The 15,160-nt window shown below is 43.2% G+C and overlaps 1 pseudogene; it reads right to left on the bottom strand.

Annotated features, from left to right (window-relative positions):
- Positions 1-4,192: 4,192 nt before the first annotated feature.
- LOC103566974 (transmembrane 9 superfamily member 1-like) lies at positions 4,193-6,193 on the bottom strand (annotated as a pseudogene).
- Between the last annotated feature and the right edge of the window lie 8,967 nt (positions 6,194-15,160).

Below are 15,160 nucleotides of genomic sequence, written 5' to 3'. Positions count from 1 at the left end.
ATCAAGAGAAAAACATCAGACAAATCCCAACGGAGGGACATTCTACGAAATACCTGACTCCTCCAGTCTGTCAAGGTCATCAAAAAGAAGCCAACGCTAAGAAACTGTCGCATCCAAGAAGAACCTCAGAAGACATGACAATTGTAATGTTGTGTCCTGGATAGGATCTTGGGACAGAAAAGGACATTAGGTAAAAACTAAGGAAATTTAGATAAAGTATGAACTTTAATAATAATACTGGTTCATTAATTATGACCAATATACCATACGATGTTAGTAACAGGGGAAACTGGGTATGGGGTATATGGGAATTCTCTGTACTTTCTTCAAAACTTTTCTGTAAATCTAAAACTATTCTAAAATTTAAAAAAAAAAGCTAAAAACATATGAAAGTATTAGAAGAGGTAGATAATGGTTACAGAAAGATGACACAGATGCAGTTTTCTCCATTCTTTCCACTAAGTACAACTAAAACTCTGCACATAAAGCATAACACAAATACAAGAAGACTCTGAAAGGTGAAGAGAAGAAGGGACCATCTAGAGACCTTGGGACTCAAGGAAAAACATGGCAATGAGTTCCCTGGATTTTCTTTTTGCTTTCTGTGTATCCTGGATTAGGCACAGGAGAAGCCTGCAACTGAGAAAGGCCAATACGTGCAGACACACACACACACACCCAAAAAAGCCCTAATCAAAGCCTGCCTCCTCTGCTCTGTCTAACCAAAGAACCAGGAAAGGGGCAGCCCGTTAGGACAAACCTTTTTAACAATGTTCACCCTACTGCAGGCAAACACCATGGAAAAAACCACACCGCAGTCCCCCTCCCACCTCACAATCAGTGGAGATGGAGTGTGAGTGTGGACTCCCACTCTCACCTCGTGCTCATGGGGCACTCCTCCCCTTCCCACAGCGTCATCAGAGACCAAGTGGGGAGCTTGGACTTTCGTCCCTGCCCTGTGTAATGAGGCAGCATCCACTTTGCCCCACCAGTGTGGTGTCAGCAGAGGCCTGCTAAAATAGGTTTAAATAAGATTCAGACTCTCATAATACCCAAAATGTCCAGGATACAATAGAAAATCACTTGTAATATCAAGAATCAGAAAAATCTAAACTTGAATGAGAAAAGACAACAGACACCAACACTGAAGTGACGCAGATGTTGGCATTATCTGGCAAGAACTTTAAAGCGGCTGCCATAAAAATGCTCCAGTGAGCAATTATGGACATTCTTGAAACAAATGAAAAAACAGTCTTAGCAAAGGAGCAAAAGATTTATATCCAACGGAAATTTTATAACTGAAAAATACAATAACCAAAATTAAAGCTCATTTAATGGACTCAGAAACAGGATGGAGGTGACAAAGAATCAGTAAATGGAGATTTATCAATGGAAAGCACTCATACTGAACAACAGAGAGAAAAATGACTGAAAAAAAAATTCACAGAGCCTCAGGCACCTTTGGGACAGTAACAAAAGATCTAACATTCATGTCATTGAAGTCCCAGAAGGAGAAGAGAGAGTGTGGGGCTGAAAGATATTAAACGAAATAATTGTTGAAATTTCCCCATATTTGGCAAAAGGCAGAAAACCGCAGATTTGATAAATGCAAAGAAATCCACACCAAGACACATAATCAAACTTCTGAAAACTAAAGACAAAAAGTCTTGAAAGCAGCTATAGTGTTTCTTGAAAGAAACAATGCATCACCTATAGGTATAATTTGAATGATGGCAGATTTCTCACCAGAAGCCATGGAAGCCAGAGGTGACACAACATTTCTCAAATGCTGAAAGAAAAGACCTGTCACCCCAGAATTCTATATCAAACTAAAATATCCTTTAGGAATGAAGGGGAAATCAAGACAGTCTCAGGTAGAGGAAAACTAAGAAAATTTGTTGCCAGTAGACCTACCCTGGAAGAATGGCTAAAGGAAGTTCTTCAAACTGAAAGGAAGTGATGGAAGAAGGAAACTTGGAACATCAAGACTGAAGAAAGAACAACAATGGTAAAATTCTGGGTAGACATAATAGACTGCACTTCTCCTCTTGAGTTTTTATAATTATGTTTGATAGTTGAAGCAAAAATCATGACACTGTCTGATGTGGTTCTCATTGTATCCAAAAGAAATATTTAAGACAGTTATAAAGTGAGGGTTGGGGGGAGCAGGTAGAGAGCCAAATCAGGGTAACGTGGTTAAAGCTACTGATACCAGTAGGCTGTTGTAGTAAGTTGCAGATGTGTAACTAACACCTAAAGCAACTAGTAAAAAATCTATACAGAGGGATGCACTCAAAAGCAGTACAGATCAATCAAAATGGAATTAGAAAAAATGTTCAGGTAACCACAGAAAAGCATGAAGAGGGAAACAGAGGAATGAAAAACAGAACAAGCAGAGAACAAATAATAAAATGGCTGATTTAAGCCCCAACATATCAAAATTACATTAAATATACATGGTATAAAGATACCTGTTAAAAATAAAGATTGGTAGAATGGATTTAAAAACATGATCCAATTATATGCTGTATATAAGAAACCCACTTCAAATATATAGATACAGTATAAGTAGATTAAAAATAAAATGATGGAAAAAGATACACGATGCAAATATTAATTGAAAGAAAGCAGGAATGGCTGTGTTAATATCAGAGGAAGTAGACTTCAGAGCAAAGAAAATTACAAGGGACAAAGAAGGACATTACATACTGATAAAAGGATCAATCCACCAAGAAGGAATAGCAATCCTAAATGTGTATTCACAGAGTAACAGAACCCCGAAATGTATGAAGCAAAACTGATAAAACTGAAAAGAGAAACAAACAAATCTACAATTATAGCTGCAGACTTTAACACCATCTTCTCGACAGTAGATGGAATTACTAGTCATAAAATCGGCAAGGTATAGAAGAACAACATTATCAATCAACGGGACCTAACTGATATTCACAGAATGCTCCTCCCAGTAACAACTGAGTGTTCGTTCTTCTCAAGTGCCCATGGGGCATTCACCAAGATAGATCATATCCTGGGTCATAAAACAGATCTCAACAAATTTAAAAGAATTGAAATCACAGTGTGTGATCTCTGGTCGTAATGGAATCAAACTAGAAATCAGTAACAGAAGATAGCAGGAAGATCTCCCAACACATGGACATTAATACACACGCAACAAGCTGTGTGTCAAGGAGGAAGTCTCAAGGGAAATAAATCACAATGAACCAAATGAAAATGAAAAGGCAACATGTCAAAATTTGTGGGACACAGCTAAAGCAGTCTGAGAGGGAAATTCATAGCACGAAATATTTGCAGAAAGAGCTCAATAATTTAAACTACTACCACAAGAAACTAGAAAAAGAAAAGCAAAATAAACCCACAACAAAAAGAAGGAAGGAAATAATAAAGAGCTAAAATCAATGGAATGAAAAACATAAAAACAACAGAAAGGCAATTAAACAAAAAGCTGGTTTTTGAAAGATCAATAAAACTGATAAACCTCTAGCAAGACCAATAGAAGAAAGATACAAATTACCAATATGAAGACTATAACGCTGGACAGCCTCTAACCAGTGGATCTTAGGACAAGGAAGCAGACATGCGACAGTCCAGGCAGGAAGCCTCACTCTGACTCTATTCCAGGTTCCATAATGCGTTCTAAGCCTTTGAGCCCAGGCCAGCCCACAGGGAAAGGGAAGTCCTCACCAGAGAAGAGACTGGTGGTGAGAATGATGTTCCACACCCAATGCTCACCTCCGATCTGCTGACAGAAGTGGCTGGACACGTAGGCAGAGATGCCGCAGGTCAGGGCTTGCAAGACGGCACTGTGTTAATGTCCCCACGATGGTGCACATGGAACAGGCCCAGCAGTGCCATGATTATAATGCCTGGAGGGCAGTAGTGTAAAGCTTGCATTAGGTCTCACCTATCCTTCTTCTCGCACATTCAGAGGAATCAGCCCCATTTCTCCCAGATCCAAGGACTCTAGCAAAACAATCTCCCCAATGCTGTTGCCCAGAAAACACACAATAGGGTATGTTCATCCTTTCTAGAGCCACCCCACCCCTTAGGTCTGCCACTCACCTTGGAAAGAAGATCTGCAAACCTTTTCTGAACAAACTTCCTACTTAGTTCTACTCCTTGAGAAAAATCCCTGATTAATTCTTATCATCTCACCAGTGCCTAGGGCCAGGAGCTAGGCACCCATGCTAAGCACAGCGCAGAGCAGACCATGGTATGGAAGGAAGCAGAAAACATCTGTACGGATCAATTTCCAGCCATTGTCCCTCTGGTCAAAGTCATCACCAGAAGCTTCAGAGGTCATCTCTTCACCCAAGTTGTACTGATCCAGGCCATTCTAAAGCACACCCATGAGAACAACAGCCACAAAACACACCAGTAAAAACCATAAGCACCATGGAGTGGATGATGGAAAAACAATAGATTTCCAGTGTTTGGGGAAAGAAACCACCACCATCATCACCACGATGCCTGTCACTCCAATGCTACAGTGACATCTCAGAGCAGCAGACACTGTAAGTGTGGCCATAACTCATCCAGGCTGTGGGGCTTGGCATCCTGCACTCTGACATTGGCGCATGTAATTCAGTCTTCGTGGAATTCTAAGTGGAAGTCCGGAGGGGTCCAGAGTCCTATCTTGTGGTTGTGTGGCAGGAAGCTCCTCTCGTCCGTGTAGCCCACAAAGCCACAACTGGCCAGTTGTCCACCATAAACTCAAAGCAGTACAGACCCGATGGCCTGGCACAGCTACTTCACATACAAAGAGCCAGTCAGGAGTCAGACGAGGCCTCCCGGCCACAGGCTTAGAGCAGGGTTTCTCAAATTCGACACTGCTGACACTTGGGGATGGCTAATTCTTTGTTGTGGGGGCTGTCCTGTGCATTATAGGATGTTTAGCAGCATGCCTGACCTCTTCCCAATAGATACCCGAAGTGCCCCCTAGTTGTGACAGTTAAAAATATCTCCAGACATTGCCCACTGTCCCTTGAGGGACAAAATTGCCCCCTGTTCAAAAGCACTGGATTAGACCTTAGTATATTGGGGTCTCCAAAGAGAGCAAATATGATTTGACAGAGTTAAGGCCTAGAAAGGAGAGAGGCTGGGTGTAAGATGGTCTGGAGTAGACTAAGGAAAAGATCCCTAAGATCGGGTTTACTAAAGAAAAAGCATAACAGGAAAGGGTAGGTAGAGAGTAAAGAAACCAGTTGAGAAAGAGCTGAGCAGTAGGTATGGAAGGAAACAGAGCTACGTAGGAGTGATAGTTGGGACCTTATTACCAACAGAGAAGCTTGGAGTCAGGATCCCTGGCCTCTAACATCAGCTCTGCAGCTCACTTTTCATGTAGCCTGCAAAAAGTCACTTCTAAGCAAGGATGTTTCTTCATCAACTGAAGGTGAATAATACACCTGCCGTGCCTGCCACGTGGGGTTGTGGTTAGAATCAAGTCAGAGAATTTCCATGAAGATGCCTTGAAAACCAAAAAATACAATAAAATATTGATTCTCACTATCAACTCTGAAGACCTTAAAAGGATAATAAGGCAACTGTATACGTTAAGAACTTGGATGAAATGGACCAATTTCTTTAAAACCAAAAACTACCAAAACTCACTCAACATGAAATAAATAATTTCAAAAGGCTTGTAACAATTTTAGAAATTGAATTCATTGTTTTAAAAAAACAATCTCCCGTCTCAGTGGCCCCACAACTAGTTTGGTAACTCACTGGAAGGACTCATAGGATTCCACATAAAGTTGTACTCAAGGTTAAGATTTATTATAGCAAAGCATACAATGCAGAAACAGCAGGAAAAAGATATTCATAGACAAAGCCTGGAGGGGTCAAGTGCACGCTTTCTTATCTCTCTGTGGGATAGCAAGGACACGTCTTCTTTAGATACAAACTACAGGAACATATGTGAGATGTTTTGCCCAGGACTTGAGTCTTGGAGTCCAAAGTTCTTAAAGGGAGCTGGTCACACACCTGCCGTGTGACCAAGCATGGCCGCAAACCAGGACCAGGTGTGCACTGTGAATCTTTATGTTTACTTTAAACATGCTGATAATCTGTTTTTTCTCAATCCACTGCTTTGGGCACATAGAATAACATCTTACCCATTGCTGTGTGAATATTCCAGGAGTTTGGTTCCCAGAGTTTGACTAAGGGTCATCACCATGGATACAAAGATAAAGGAGAAATGAGTGCAACAGACCTGCTGCGTTCACTCTTACCTCACACTCTCAAAAAAGAAACCTCCAGACCCAGATAGTTTCACCGGAGAATTCTACCCATACTTAAAGCAATATTAATGCCAATTATCACAATCTCCAGAAAATAGAAGAGGGAACACTTCCTAGCGTAAATAATGAGGCCAGCATTACCAGGACACCAAAACCAGGCAAAGACCAGAGACATGTTTATGAGACATCATTCCTCACAAACACAGATGCAAAATCCTCAACAAAATACTAGCAAATTGAATCTAGCACCGTATAAAAACAAACAATTTTACACCACAACCACTTAGGATTAATTCCAAAAATACGGCTGGTTCAATATTCAAAAATCAAACAAAGCAACCCACCATATTAACAGGCTAATAAAGAAACACCACATGATCATATCCATTGATGCAGAAAGGCATTTCACAAAATTCAACACCCATTCATGATAAAAACTCTCTCAGCAAACTTGGAATGCAAGGGAACTACAACCCAATAATGAGCATCTACGAAAACCCTACAGCTAACTTCATACTTAATGGTGAAAGAGTTAATGCTTTCCTCCTAAGATTGGGAACAAGGCAAAGATTTCTGCTGTCACCACTCTTATTCAACATCATACTAGAAGTCCTAGTCGGTGCAATAAGGCAAGAAAAAGAAATAAGCATACAGATTGGAAAGGAAGGAATAAAACTGTCGCTATTTTCAGGTAACCTGATAGTATACCAAAAAAAACCCAATAAATTGACAATAATAAAAAACTCCTAGAACTAATGCATAAGTGAGTTCAACAAGGTCTCAGAATACAAGACCAACGTACAAAAATCAATTCTGTTTCAACATACTAGCAATGAACATTTAGAAACTGAAATCTAAAACTTAATGTTTACAATCACTCAAAAATTAAATACTTAAGTATAAATCTAACAGGATTTGTATGCTGAAAACTACAAAATGCTAATAAAGATAGAAGATCTAAATAAATGGAGAGACATACCGTGCTCGTGTATTAAAAGACTTACCATAGTAAATATGTCACTTCTTCCCAAATTGATCTACAGGTTTGATGCAACTCCTTTCAAAATCCAGGCAAGAATTTTTGTTGATATTGACAAGGTTTTCTAAAGTACATATGAAAAACAAATAAACTGGAATAGCCAAAACAACTTGGAAAGAGATTAAAGTGGGAGATGTCACTCTACCTGATTTCCAGACTTACTGTATAGCTACAGTAATCAAGACAGTGTGGTATCAGCAGAGGGAGAGACACATAGCTCAACAGAACAGAAGAGAGAACCCAGAAATGGACCCACACAAATATACCCAACTGAGTTTTGACAAAGCTGCAAAAGTAATTCGACAGCGGAAAGACAGTCTTTTCAACCAATGGTACTGGAAAAATTGGACATCCATAGGCCACCAAAAAATGAACCTCAACCTAAACCTCACACCGTATGCAAAAATTAATTCAAAATGAATCACAGACTTTGTATAAAATGTAAAACTATAAAACTTTCAGAAGAAAACATAGGAGAAAATCTCCAGGACTTAGAGCTGGGCTGTGGTTCTCAACCAAGGGTGATTTTGCCCGTCAGAGGACATCTTTCGATGTCTGGAGACATTTTTGATTTTCATGACTGGAGGTGACAGTGCTGCTGGCATCAAGTGGATACAAGCCAGAGATGCTGATAACCATCCTACTGTACACAGGATAGACCCCCCCAGAACAAAGAATTATCCAGTCCAAAATGTCAGTGGTGCCAAGGGTGAGAAACTCCAGTGTAGGAGAAAGTTCATAGACATGACACCAAAAGCATGATCCATAAAAGAAAAAAACTGATAAATTTAACTTTATCACGATTAAAACTTTTGAGCCAGTAGTAAAAAAATAAAACACAACCCCCCCCCCCCAAAACCCTCCAAATGATCCATATGAACAGACATTTCACCAAAGAGGGAATAAAATGTCAGGCATCATTAGACATTAGGGAAATGCAAATTAAAGAGATAGCATTAGGGGCCGGCCCAGTGGCGCAGTGGTTAAGTTCACACGTTCCACTTCGGCAGCCTGGGGTTTACGAGTTCAGATCCTGGGTTCAGACCTACACACTGCTTGTCAAGCCATGCTGTGGCAGGCGTTCCACATAAAATAGGAGAAGATGGGTACAGATGCTAGCTCAGGGCCCGTCTTCCTCAGCAAAAAGAGGAGGATTGGTGGTAGATGTTAGCTCAGGGCTAATCTTCCTCAAAAAAAAAAAAAGAGGTAGCATTAAACATGCATTAGAACTAAAATGAAAAATACTCATATTAGCAGCAGTGACAAGAATGCAGAGGACCTGGATCTCTCATGCGTGTCCAATGGGTCATTGGCCTTTGCCCGACGTCTGGGGCACTGAGAAAACCAGAACGACTTTCAGCTAAATGTCCTGCTTGAGTTTTCTTGCACTGCCTCTGAGATGCCAATTAGGTCTGCTATTCCTCAGGAAGCCTGGGTTTGGCTTGCTGTTGCACAGGGATCTTTCTCCTTGTGCCAAAAGAACATAGGTTTACACCTGGTCTGACTTTCCCCTGAGCGGGAGTGTTGGCTTTTTCTGACTTCTCACCTCAGGCGTCCCTTGGACTTTCACTTTGAGTGAGCAAAACCTCAGCTCAGTTTCACAACAGTTCCCTGCTGAGTTGGTAAATATGCCTTCAGGGCAAAAGCAGTTTTAAAGAATTCATTTACGCACCAGAAGCAAAGGCAACAAAAGCAAAAGTGAACAAGCGGAACTACGTAAACCTAAAAAGCTTGTGCACAGTGAAGGAGACAATCAGCAAAATGAAAAGGCAACCTATGGAAAGGGAGAAAATATTTGCAAATTATATATCTGATAAGGAGTTAATATCCAAAATACATAATGAACTCATACAACCAATAGCAAAAACAAACAATCCAATTGAAAATGGACAGAGGGAGCTGGCCCCGTGGCCGAGTGGTTAAGTTTGCGCGTTCTGCTGCAGGCGGCCCAGCGTTTCGTTGGTTCGAATCCTGGGCGTGGACATGGCACTGCTCATCAGACCACGCTGAGGCAGCGTCCCACATGCCACAACTAGAAGAACCCACAACGAAGAATACACAACTATGTACCGGGGGGCTTTGGGGAGAAAAAGGAAAAAAATAAAATTAAAAAAAAATGGACAGATGATCTGAATAGACGTTTTTCCAAAGAAGACATACAAATGGCCGACAGGTACACGAAAAGATCAGGGAAATGCAAATCAAAACCACAGTGAGACAATACTCACACCTGTCAGAATGGCTATTATCAAAAAGACAAGAAATAGCAAGTGTAGGTGAGGATGTGGAGAAAAGGGAACCCTTGTGGGCTGCTGGTAGGAATGCAAATTGATGCAGCTACTATGGAAAACAGTATGGTGGTTCCTCAAAAAATTTAAAAAATGGGGGGCCGGCCTGGTGGTGTAGTGGTTAAGTTCGCACGCTTTGCTTTGGCGGCCCAGGTTCATGGGGTTCAGGTCCCAGGTGCAGACCTACACACTGCTCATCAGGCTGTGCTGCGGTGGCAACCCACAAAATACAAAATAGAGGAAGATGGGCACAGATGTTAGCTCAGGGCCACTCTTCCTCAAGCAAAAAGAGGAAGATGGGCAATGGGTGCTATTCCCAGTGCCAATATTCCTCACCAAAAAAATAATAAATAAATAAATAAATGGAACTACCATATGATCCAGCAATTGCACTTCTGGGTATTTATCCAAAGGAAACAAAAACAAAAAGAAATTTTCACGCATTGAGGTATATGAGGAAGCCATTCTGGTTTATACCTGATTCAGCCTGACTTGTACCTGACAAACGTCCATCGTCCATCTGCTTTAACCATTAAAGTAACAGGTGCATTCACTCATTACCCTACGGCAAGGAACATGCTCTTTGAACGTAAAGATCAATGCCTCCTTCCCTGTGATGCCAGGTAAGTCTCCCTTCCCAGGGCACCAGGGTCATGTTGACCCGCTGTGTACGTGCTGAGCTGTAACAAAATATCTCCTTGAAACTTTGAGAAAAAAACGCACCCCTGTCATGCTTGATGTGTGTTCTTTGTTCTGAAATGTTATGTAAACTGTACTAAAAGCCATGCTTCTTGGCAATGCTTTCTTCCTTGGTGAAGGCTGTGCTCCCGGGCTAGTCCTCAGTTTGGCTCAAATAAAACTGTCTTCTATTTCTTATTAGAGATTGATTACTGGTTATTTGCTTCGACAACACTAATTCAAAAATACATCTGCACCCTCATGTTCGTTGCAGCGTTATTTACAATAGCCAAGACACAGAAACAACCTAAGTGTCCATCAATGGATGAATGGATAAAGAAAATAGTGTATACACACACACACACACACACACACAAAGGAATATTATTCAGCCATAAAAAAGAAGGAAATCCTGCTGTTTGCAACAACATGGATGGACCTTGAGGGCATCATGCTAAGTGAAATGAGAGACAGAGAAAGACAAGTATCGTATGATCTCACTTATTTGTGGAACCTAAAAAACAAAAACCCCCAGAACTTGTGGATACAGAGAACAGATTGGTGGTTGCCAGACACAGGAGCAGAGGGATGGGGAAAATGAGTGAAGTGGGTCAAAAGGTACAAACTTCTAGTTATAAAATAAATAAGCTCTGGGGATGTGGTGTGCAGCGTGCGGACTATAGTTAGCAATGCTGTGTTGTATATTCGAAAGTTACTAAGAGAGTAGATCTTAAAAGTCTTATCATAAGAAAAAAACTTGTAACATGTGTGGTGATGGATGTTAACACTTATTGTAATGATCATTTCACAATATATACAGACATTGAATCATTATGTTGTACACCCGAAACTAATATTATGTTTTGTATCAATTATATCTCGATTTAAAAAAAAAAGAGTTTATTAACCACCTCTGACATCTCCTAAATTGTGACCAGGTAATTCTTTGCTATCTTGTTAGGTCTTTAGTGCTTTCAAGATATTTTATTGGACTTCCTCTAGCAGTTTATGCAATTTTCTTTTTTTTTTTTTTTGAGGAAGATTAGCCCTGAGCTAACATCTGCTCCCAATCCTCCTCTTTTAGCTGAGGAAGGCTGGCCCTGAGCTGACATCTGTGCCCATCTTCCTCTACATTATATGTGGGACACCTACCGCAGCATGGCTTGCCAAGCGGTGCCATGTCCGCACCTGGGATCTGAACCGGCAAACCTCAGGCCACCGACGCGGAACGTGCGAACTTAACCGCTGCGCCACCGGGCCAGCCCCTTCCTCTAGCATTTTAGTTGTAATAACCTAGGAAGTAGAAATGTCCACAACATACAAACACCCTGTTCGCTCTGCTTAAAATGCTCTTCTCCACCCGCCTAGCTTATCCTCTAAGTCCCAGGCCAAATGCCACTTCTGCAAAAACGTTTCCGTATTTTCTAAGAAAAACCCCAAAGCACCAAATGTATACACCGCACCGTCACAGGCTTTATCCTTCTGTGTCTGGGCATGAGTAGTGAGAAATATGGACTGTGTCTTCTTCACTCGTGAACCAAATATGTCTTGAGTGCCTACATACATCAGGCATTGGGCTAAGTCTAGGACATATAAACATGAACTTTAGTCCCTGACCTCAAAGAAGTCACAGTTTTTAAAGGAGAACTCTGTCGCGATATTTCTGGTCGAGTGTGCTGTGAGCTGGGAGAGCTGGGAGCGGAAGAGGCTGAGGAAATGCCCAGGAGAGACGCCTCGCTCAGACCAAGAGGGTCGTGGAGAAGATGCTTGAGCTGAATCTTGAAAGACATCTATCTAGGTGAGCCAGCTGAGGAGAGACTCGGCGTGTTGACAGCAAAGGCAGCTATATGTGCAAAGGTCTAGAAGTGTGAAGGAAATTGAGGCAAGAAGCACACTTGTGAGAGATGGCACAGGACCGAGAAGTCTTAAGCTGAGACGTGTCAGGAGCTGGTTTGCAGTTTAGAAGTTTCATCTGGGAGCAGGGAGCAGACGGCCTGCGGCAGCAGGGGGGCGAGGATCCGAGACAAAGGGTGAGTGGATCAGCAGAAGCGCCATTGAAGTCGTTATCTCTGGCCGTTGAAGTCGTTATCTCTATCCTGTGTGTCAGTCTCTCCTTCTCTGCTGGCACTTGCCGTGTTGGCACTTACGCTTGCCCAGTTAATTATTAATTCTAATAATCAACTAACTGTGATAAATATATAGATAAATACATAACCACTCATCCTCCTCTAGCTGCCACCTGTCTCCTTTGTCCCAACGACTTCCTCCGTCCCCTGACTGCGCTGCCGCCCTTCTCCTCGAGGCGCCATCCTTCCCTTTTTGCTAAATCCAGGCACTCCTCTTTGACATTGACTTTCCAGTAGCGTGTGACACTATGACCCTTCTGCTCTCCTGGGCTCAGGCGTACATCTTCCCCCACCGCTCGGGCTGCTCTTCAGCCTTCACAGGAATGGCTTTCCAAGTATTTCCCTAAGCTCACCTCCTGCTTCCTCTACAGTGCGGGGAACAACGGCTGTCTCGCCCATCCCGATGCTGACGCCTCTCAGATCCTCACACCCTGCGTGGCGCATCCTCTGATTTTTAAGTCCGGCTGTTCCCGACGTGTGGACGTCTGCTCTTCTTCGGCTGCACAGCCTTCTCCCTCGTGCTCTACATCCAATCTGATACCAAGGCTTGGCAATCCTACCGTCAAATATCACTGGCATCCATCTCCATCCCCCTGCCCTCACCCAGACCTCCCTAAATCTCTCCTCAATCAACATCTCCCTGTCTCTCCCTCAATTCCATCCCGCCTCATGCTCCCAGAGTGACATTGTTAAGACGTAAATTAGACCATGCTATTCTCCTGCTTAAAACCTTCAATGGCTCCCCATGGCCTCTAGGATGAAGTCCCAGCTTCTTTAACTTATCACACAGGCCCTGTATCATCTGGACGCTGCTGCCTCGTTCCTCATCTGCCATCCCCTGCCGTTCCCCTATAACACAAGTCCTCTGTTTCATTTCTTTGGAAATCCCTTCTGATTTCTTGAACACTGTGACAGCCATGATTTATTGAGCACCTGCTTTTTTTCAGGCAACGTGCATTATTTCATTTGATCCTCAACAACATGCTGATTGTTGTTTCCGCTTTACAGATGATACAACTGAGGCTGAGGGAGGTTGAGAAACTTGCTCAAAGTCATTCAGTTATTAGTGTCTGGAGCTGGATCCAACCCAGGAGCACGACTCCAACGCCGTATTCTTAGCCTTTGCACCAAAAAGCACTTGACACCTCGCTGTGGCTGGCCAGCGGCCACTCAGCTTTGAGAACTCATCTGCCATCACCTCTTCAAAACCCTCCCCTAAATTCCGTCTTGTACTCACGACCCCTTGTTCTCATGATCCGCACAACTGAGCAAGCACATTCTGCCCGCTGTATTCTAAGAATTCCTTTACGTTAACCATTTTTTCTCCCTAGACAATGAATTTGTGTTGGGAAGGCTCCGGGGTTTTCTTTATCTTTGGATTTCTCTTCCTAAACATAGTACCAGGCAGGTAGTGGGTCCTGAGTAAAGGTTTACTGTGTGGAATTCCTGGCTCTGCTGCATACCAGATTGTGTAAACTTGGGCGAGCTCTGTCAGCGGCTGGGGCCTCAGTGTTCTCGTCTGAGTCAGTGTCCTTATCTGTAAAATGGGTATAATAATAGCAGCTATGGAGAGTGGCTGTAAGGATGAAGGGAGAATTTCTCTCCAGGCCAGCAAACAGTGAGTACTTAATAAGTCTATTATTAGACTGTAATGTATGCCTTCACAAAGGTGGGCCTCTCTATCCTGCCTTTGGGGCCAAACATCTTCACTGAAATCTCATCAGGGCCAACTGGGACCCGGGTCCTGCCCCACCAGCCCTGTGAGGCTGCAGGGTATATGGGCAGAATAGAGACCCGTCCCCGCACCCAGATCTCCTGCAGGGCTGGCAGGGACAGCTGGGGAGCTGAGAGGAAGTAGGGCGGCCCAGGCCTGGCCAGAGCAGAGGAGGCAACTGTGTTAGGGGGTCACAGGCCTCTGAGTCTAGGCTCCCAATGAGCATGAGAACCACCACCCCACACGCTTCTGAAAGGGCACCGAAGCTCGACTCTGTGCCGCCCTCTCTGGCCCCTCCTGGTCCTGCAAACCCCTGCCCCAGGACACCGAGGTGGGCTGCCAGAATGGTAAGGGGCCAACAGACCCCTGCCGAGGAGCTCGGTGATCCCAGGAGCTGTGCAGAGACCTTTGTCTTAGTGCCTGCGGGGGGTCTGGCACCAGTATCTGAAAACCTCCTCTGCGTTCCAGCTCCGAGTGAATGGCAGAAGCAATCGGAGAGGCCAGGCGTGCACAAAGCTTGCCTGGGAATCAGATCCGGAAAGCTCTGGAATAGCAAAATGGAACCCAAGGGAGGATTGTATTATGCAGCCAACAAGACTCTGTTAAGAAGGTGTCTGTATCTTTATAAAAAGAAATGAGTTTTCTCATGCAAGATGACCTTTTCCTGTTGTGTTAGTTTGCTAGGACTGCCATAACAAAGTAACCCAGACTAGGGGGCTTAAAGAACAGAAATTTATTATGTCACAGTCCTGGAGGCCGGAAGGCCAAGATCAAGGTGTCGGCAGGGTTGGTTTCTCCTGAGGCCTCTCTCCTTGGCTTGTAGGTGACTGTCTTCTCCCTGTGTCTTCACATGGCCTTCCCTTTGTGTGTGTCCTTGTCCTCATCTCCTCTTCTTATAAAGACACTAGTCATATCAGATTTTGGCCCACCCTAATGGTCTCATTTTAACTTAGTTACCTCTTTAAAGACCCTGTCTGCAAATACGGTCATTCTGACACGCTGGAGGTCACGACTTCAGCACAAGCATTTGAGGGGGATGCAAGTCAGCCTATAACACG

The sequence above is a fragment of the Equus przewalskii genome, chromosome 12 (genome assembly GCF_037783145.1).
Source record: "Equus przewalskii isolate Varuska chromosome 12, EquPr2, whole genome shotgun sequence".
Classification (NCBI taxonomy): domain Eukaryota; kingdom Metazoa; phylum Chordata; class Mammalia; order Perissodactyla; family Equidae; genus Equus; species Equus przewalskii.
Note: the sequence above shows the minus strand (reverse complement) of the source record. Positions and strands in the feature narration are given on the sequence as shown.